Source organism: Meleagris gallopavo, chromosome 7, assembly GCF_000146605.3.
Source record: "Meleagris gallopavo isolate NT-WF06-2002-E0010 breed Aviagen turkey brand Nicholas breeding stock chromosome 7, Turkey_5.1, whole genome shotgun sequence".
NCBI classification, from domain to species: domain Eukaryota; kingdom Metazoa; phylum Chordata; class Aves; order Galliformes; family Phasianidae; genus Meleagris; species Meleagris gallopavo.
The window spans coordinates 28,699,690-28,706,946 of NC_015017.2; the positions used below are offsets into that span (position 1 = coordinate 28,699,690).

Consider the following 7,257-nt stretch of genomic DNA (forward strand, 5'->3'; position numbering starts at 1 on the left):
GATGTAGCTCAGTGGTAGAGCGCGCGCTTCGCATGTGTGAGGTCCCGGGTTCAATCCCCGGCATCTCCAGCGGCTTCTTTTCGCTTCGAAATGTTTTTTTCCCTCCCCAAAGCTGCGGGACGCTCCCGTTGCCTCGGTTGGCGCGGCCCTGCCCCGCAGCACCGCTGTGCGCTTGAGGCGAGTCCTCGGGGAGGCCGGAACAGCAGCGCGGCACTGCAGCTTCTCCGGCCTTAAAAAGCGAACTGCTTTTTGTCGAAATGAAAGACGAGTAAATAAATAAAGCCTTCCAAAGGAAGACAAAAATAACAGAGAGAAAACAAAAAACACTGGCTGCATTGGCCGGGAATCGAACCCGGGCCTCCCGCGTGGCAGGCGAGAATTCTACCACTGAACCACCAATGCACGCGTTGCGACGCTGATTTCCCGCTCCGTCCCACAATACATCAAACGCCGGGTTTCTGCCGTCACCTCTTTCGCTTTTGTCTCCTCCCAGATCCGTGCTCACCATCAGCAGCTCCAGCCATTACCTCCAGGAGAAAATGTTTTTAGAAAGTTAGCAACATTTGTATACATATTTTGCCCCAACAGATTAAAAACCCTGTAACTTTCTCTAGTGAACTCATCATCCCTTAAATTTAACAGCATTCAGGCTAAATAACAGCAGGTTTCTTCTTGTACTTCTCCAGTGCTGGGAGGACACTGCCAGAGGAGGCCACCTGCTCTGAGGCACACAGCCGACAGGCACTGATATGCAACGGGTAATAGTGTAGGTGGTGCAGCAGTGGGTAATGGTGATGTAACAATGTCAGCCACTGCAGCAGTGCAGTGCAACGCCATCACCGCTCCTTGTTCCCCTAGATTGCAGCCTCTCGTTTCACACTGGCTGAAAGTAACGGAGTAAAAACATCAGGTAGTAATTCTTACTTAGGCTATGCTTACAGTATCTCCAGTCAGCCCTGAAACACTTTTTCCAGAACAAGAAATCCCAAAAGAAGTTAGAGGTGGAAGGAGCTCATATTAAGAAGAGCTTAACTTCCTATTTTACTATATGTGGAGAAAGATTTTAGAGATGATCAACAAAGAGTTACCAACCCCACGCCATCTCCAGAGTGAAAGTGAAACCAGCCCTTGCACTCGCAGTTTGCAGCCAAGAGAATCATTTCCCATGTGCATCACAGTGCTCTGCATCTGCTCAGAACATCCATGCATGCTGGCTGAAGGGTTACAGACAGCTCGGTGAAGGAGGGGGATTTGGACCCACTGGAGGTGGAGCATTGCTCCAGAATGTGCTCTGTAAGCACTTGTTCAAGCAGTGTGACAGGTTCATACCTAACTTCCCTTTAGGATGACTGCATGTGGGAGAGTGCTGAATGGAGAGAATCAAGATCTGTAACGTTAGAAAATGACTAGAAAACCATCCCCTTCAGCTTAGTTCAGAAATCTTTTCAGAAGTTAAAGAGATGCCATGGACCTTCAGCAGAAACAAAGGAGGAAAAACATAGGAAGAACGGATTTTCTTAGGTCTTTTTATCCATCAAAAAGGGGCAAAGGCACTTCCTTCCATCCCAGGTCACCTTTAAAGGGGCTCTGACCTTGCTGCTTGTGGCTAAGGCTTGACACCGTGCCTTCCTAGCGGCTCTGCTGCTGCAGGGTGGGGGTGATGTGCTCCGGGCACTGCTGCTGCCTCTGCAGTGTGCCTCTGAGGAGGGTGCTGTAGTTCAGGGGCACTGAGAGCATCTCAAGTGCAGGTGATCGAGGTGCAATTGGAACAAGGTAAAGAATTTCAGACAGGAAGTGGTAAAAGTGCTCAAATCAAGCTTAAAACTGGAGGTGTGAGTTACCTGGAGTGTGGTAGGTGGGCACTGTTCATTCCCTCTTCCCTGTTAGATATGGCCATACGTGCTCCTGCCACATGATGCCAGCATGGCTGTGCACTACTCACAATTACACTGGAGTTGCATCCATCTCTGTATTGCTGTATAAAAACAAGAAAGCGTGATGCTACAAATGTACCTGGACTACTCGCCCTGATTCACATTTTCATGCTGAACAGTACTAAATGGAGTTCTTGTAGAACTAATTCCTAAGGAATAACTCAAACTGCCCTGAAACACGGACAACATCTGGACAGCCCTTCCTTACACTTAACAGACCAGTACTTAATGTACTTAATTCTTAATGTTGCCAGGAAAGCCCAGACAACGCTTACTGCTGCCCCAAAGTAACTGTAGGCCTTTCAAAATGGCCTCTAAAAACCTTTTAAACAAATTCTTCCGAAGTGTGCCACTGCCTCTGTTTCCAGAGTGCAGAAAATTTACACCTTCCCTGGCAGCCTCTGCTGTGCACAATAACATGCACACCAATTTGATTTTAACAGGCCAGAGAGGAAGTTGGGTGCTTAGAAATATCTACCTACCTAAAAAGACAAATGAATCTACACTGAGGAGCCTTCAGCAAAGACTGCTGAAACAAAACAAACAAAACAATTGTGGTAATCTTTTAGGTAAGACTTATAATGTAGAACAAGTTGTCAGAGCAAGTTACAGCTTTAAGGGCTAGCAATTTTGACAGTGTCCCTTTGAGCACAGGAGAGCACAGGGACTGGCAGGACAGCAAAAGGTCACTTGGTCACACGGATCTGCTGCCTCTTTTGCGCTCATCTCCAGACCCACCAGGCTTGTCCCAATTAATTATTAAAATCTGCAGGGAAAATACTGCTGTAGATAAAAAGGTACGGTCTTAAATTCTGGGGAAGCTGGAGGATGGCAGTGTGGTCAAAAGCAGTGCAGAAAGGCAGCTGAGCCACGATATCCAGCCTACAAGCTTCAGACACAAACAGAAGTCATTTACATCCAGTCATGTTTCTGTGCTTCAAATACCAGAGAAAGGGAAACTCCTGGATTTTCCTCCCTTTGTTTTCAGCTCAACAGTGCTGGATTACAAAAGGTCACCAAACCCAAATTGACAAGATATAGTGGATATTTAAAATAACTTTTTTTCCAACATAACCATTGATTTCTATTGCTAGTCAACTGCATAAGTCCCTTACAAATCTGTGCACACCCCGAAAACGTCTGTCCCAGACAGGATTCACATGGCAATGAGCCGAAACTATCAACCAAGCAGTGCTAGTGAAGGGACATTAGAAGAGGACAGGAGAGCCCAATCCTGCATTTCTTCATTGATGACAGGAATATCAGGGTAAGCTTTGAAAGCGATTGTATATGTCCTCGGACAGGTTTTCTAAGATTTTTTCCCTAACCAGTGCAGTGGAGAAAATGCCTGGACAAAAGGCACGCGTGTGCATTCACTGGGCTGGTTCTGGTCTATCACTGTCTCAGAGAAATAAAAAAAGGAGCACAAATTCCAAAAAGCTTTCTCTGTTCCATACTCTGCATGTAATCTCTCCCTCTGGAGTATGTAAAGAAAAATAAACTTCAAATAATTTTCTAAAATATATTTTTTCCACATTTCCCACAATAAAAATCTTTAAACAACAGGAAATATACACTGGCACTGTCAAAGCAGCAATTCTAAAGATATTGCCTTTCTTCCCTCTCTACCAATGACATTTTTATTTCTTATTAGAGCTCGCAATAAGCCCCAGAATAATACCAATGGTCCTCCTGCACACTGCTGTTTTCCATTTCCTGGTTCTCCTGTAGTTAAGATGCCTGTGCTACCATTGCAGGGAGAGGCCAATTAATTATTGTGTTTGTTCTGCAACAAATCATGTAGCCTGTGACCTTATTCTTTTAAAAATGCAATTTTTGCATTTGCTCCTGTGACTCAGCCCTGATTTGTTATCTTTACATAACAGCAAACAATAAGACATAATTATGATGATAACACATTACTTCCGTTTTAATAGAAAAAATGAGCCTCCTTCTCTTTCCAGACACACATACAGATACACAAAGACAGCAGAGCTTTTATCTGCTGGGTGCAAGGGGAGAAACATTTAAACACTAGCAGTACAGCAGCACAGCCCTGGTTCAGGTGGTAAATGGCAGATCTGGTAAGAGGCAATACACTCGTAGTTCTGAGGGGTAGCTGACCCCGCAGCCGGCGATGGGAGCACTGCTCCACCTTTAATCACAGCTGTGACTCAGTGCTTCTATTTCCCAGCAGTGGGACCTACCATGCATCCTGCTTGAAGAAATCTCAGCAGAGGTCCTGCTTCTGCCTGTCGCTTCCTTTCAACTTCCCTGCGATTACTGCCTCTCTCTCTCCCCTCATGAAGACATTTTCCTACAGACAGACCAGGAGAAAACATATTTGTGAATGTATGAACAGATTTTCTTCTTATGATACATAACTCTGGCATGCAGTCAGGTTGCGACGATAATCTTCTTTATCTTCCCTCGCTAATGAAGAGGAACTGCCTCTGGGGCTAAGGACAGGAGGTGAACTCTGCCTGCACGCAGTTTACACCTGCTGAGCACATGATTCCAGGCATCCTCAGTTCCTGGCTGGCAGGTGTCCCAGCAAGCAAGCCACACGCACAAGGCTCGGGAGGTAATATTTTGATCTAGACGTGAAATAAAACACAGACTTGAAGGAATTCTGTGATACACCAAGACATACCACCTCATTTTTTTTTTTATTTTTATTTTTTACCCTCTACAAATCTTGCACTATGGAAACACGAGGCCCAGTTTTTACCAACCAGTAAGCAAGACATCATCCCGGCTGCTTTGACAAGAGGCTTCACTCCCAGGATTTCTCCGTGAGGAGAAGAGTAGCACAGCTCTCTCATTTCTGCCCCCTTTACAATAGTGTTGGCTTGGAAGAATTCATGAATACAGAAGTTCTGAGATGCAGAATGTGCTCACTTAAAAAGCAGATGTGGACAGACTTTATACTCAAGCCCCGTCTTGTTCTGAATCGATCCAAATGTACCATAAATTGGTGCTGACAATGCAGCCACATCCAGGTGGACAACAACCTTCAGGACTGCAAATTGCACACGAATCCTTGTTTCCTGGTCCCTAAAAGAACCATAGTCTTCTGGGTTTGGTTTTATTTCTTTCCCATTTTCCGTTCCTTCTGTTCAATTCAGGTATTCCCACAGATTCAGTACTTGAAGATCTATGGAGTATTTATTCCAGCTATCCCTCGGGATCTTGTTTCCTTTTCAAAGGAAAAGGCAGGACCACATCCCCTAATTTGTCTGGGATTAAAACTACTTCCAGCCCAAATATCCCTGACTTTGCAAAACTTCTGAAAGCCAACCCATGCAGTTGCTTACGGCCTTTAAATGCCACCTAGAGAGCTGATAGCCATACATAACCATTGCAGCTTCCAATTTAGCTCCCGTGGTTACATCTGACCCAAAGGGAGGGATTGGGTTCCCATGGCCCCTGAGAAAGGACCTGTTGCTGACATTTAGCTGCCAACAGGAGGCCAGAGCATGCCCCAGGGACAGCGGTGGGGGGGAGCTGTGCCCATTGCTCATCCCCACGGCAGGTTGTTTTTCTGTGCCTGATAGAGAGCACGTCTCTTGCTGCCTGTAAAGCACATTGACTAAGCAGTGACACAAAGAACAGCAATAAAAGCAGTTTCTGGGAGGCAGCCAAGAAGCATGGCTGGAGGCTGATGCCTGGAAAGCAGAGACTTGCAGTCAGCGGGATCCCACATCCATGGCATCACCTGCACGAGGATACAAGCTGGGCACAGACAGCCCTGTGGGGATGAGGTTTTGGACACAGCCATAGATCTGCTGGTGCTTTGGTCTAGCATGGAAAAGGAGATCCCAAGCACTGGGGGAAACATGACTTCAGTACACTGCAATGTACGGAGCAGCCAAGGGTTCAGCCAGGAGCTTTGAAAAGGAGAGGAGCATGGTGTATCACTGCTGCGTGCCTTCTCACTGCAAAACAACACTGGCCAAAACAACTGTGGCAGCCAGCTGTGACCCTGGAAGCCCAGCACATGGCAAATGGGATGAGAAATGGAGAGCCCTTATAGACCACAGCAGATGCTCTGTCAGGGTTGCCCTGGTTATCACAGAACAAGGGGCTAATCAACAGGGGTAATCAGAGAGAAGAGACACAAAATGTCTCCAGAAATCATGCAATCCACTGGTAGGTCATGCAACTCACTTTCAGGTCTCATAGGCCTAGCACTTCATTTAACTGTTAGAAGTTCGAGACTGGACATCTGCCATTTTGCAAAGCTAAGGGATTGGAGAACTTCTGAGAAGGAAATGCTCAGTAGGGAAAACCAAGCCTGCAAGCCCTGCGCTGTGAAGCTGAAGCACAACCTCCATCCCAGCCCTGCAGGTTTCCTGCTCCTTGCCCTATGGGCTCTGCTAACTATTCCTCAGAGGCAGCAGCATTGAAATCTGGCCTCTACTTTGTTAAAAACTGGACTAACTGCTCACTAGTGCTTCTGCAAACCTGGTAAAAAATCAGCAGCGATCCTGAGAAGCCGCAGCTCCAGGACGAGATGTAGCAGAGATCACTGAGAGGTAGCCACAGCTGCCAGCTCCATGCCACTGGGGCCACTGGGAACAACCAGGAATGAAAAGTGTGAACCTGTCTCTGCACACCTGTTAGGCACAGCCTGTTTTTACAAAGGTAGGCTCCCAGAAGCTGCGCACTTCTCTGGGCAGGAGCTCTAGCAGTTCTTTCATGAATCATCTGTATTATGAATGCAGCGGCCCTACCACAAATCAGAGGCATTGGAAAGGTCCTCTCTGTCCGCATGTGGTCAGGCCGTCCAGACTGAACCTCACTGTAGTAGTGGGGAAGGACCTGCAGTAGGTAAATGATGTTAATACAGCACAGAGCTGCTCCCTGCTATCCAGTTCTATATACTGAGAACTGCCTCAGTCCTAAAGTAAAGCAACAGCTGAAATCCCAGGAAATCATAGAATCAAAGAATCATTAAGGTTGGAGAAAGGCCTCTGAGATCCCCACGCCCAACCCCACCCACCCCCCACGTCCACTGCCCACATCCCGCAGTGCCACCTCCCCACAGCTCTGGGGCATCCCCAGGGATGGTGATCACCACTCCGTGGGCAGCTGTGCCACTGCCTGACTGCTCTTTGGAGAAGGAATTGTTCCTCTTACCCAGTGTGAACATCTCCTGGTACAACCTGAAGCCATCACCTCTCGCCCTATTGCTGTTACAGGCTGCCCAGAGAGGCTGTGGATGCTCCATCCCTGGAGGTGTTCAAGGCCAGATTGGATGGGGCCCTGGGCAGCCCGGTCTAGCATTAAATGGGGATGTTGGTGGCCCTGCATGTGGCAG

The 7,257-nt window shown here is 47.2% G+C and overlaps 1 long non-coding RNA gene and 2 other non-coding genes across 4 annotated transcripts; 1 reads left to right on the forward strand and 2 right to left on the reverse strand.

The window, feature by feature from the left end:
• Nucleotides 1–69, forward strand: TRNAA-CGC. The gene has a single exon. It is a non-coding gene; the product is annotated as a tRNA-Ala (tRNA).
• LOC116216834 lies at nucleotides 7–6,664 on the reverse strand. 2 transcript variants are annotated; one of them, XR_004160370.1, is made up of 3 exons: nucleotides 4,142–6,664; nucleotides 1,842–1,975; nucleotides 7–527 (listed from the first exon to the last, which is right to left on the reverse strand). It is a non-coding gene; the product is annotated as an uncharacterized LOC116216834 (long non-coding RNA). The 2 variants fall into 2 exon arrangements; XR_004160371.1 differs by having other exon boundaries at nucleotides 1,593–1,975.
• TRNAG-GCC lies at nucleotides 332–402 on the reverse strand. The gene has a single exon. It is a non-coding gene; the product is annotated as a tRNA-Gly (tRNA).
• Nucleotides 6,665–7,257: the final 593 nt, after the last annotated feature.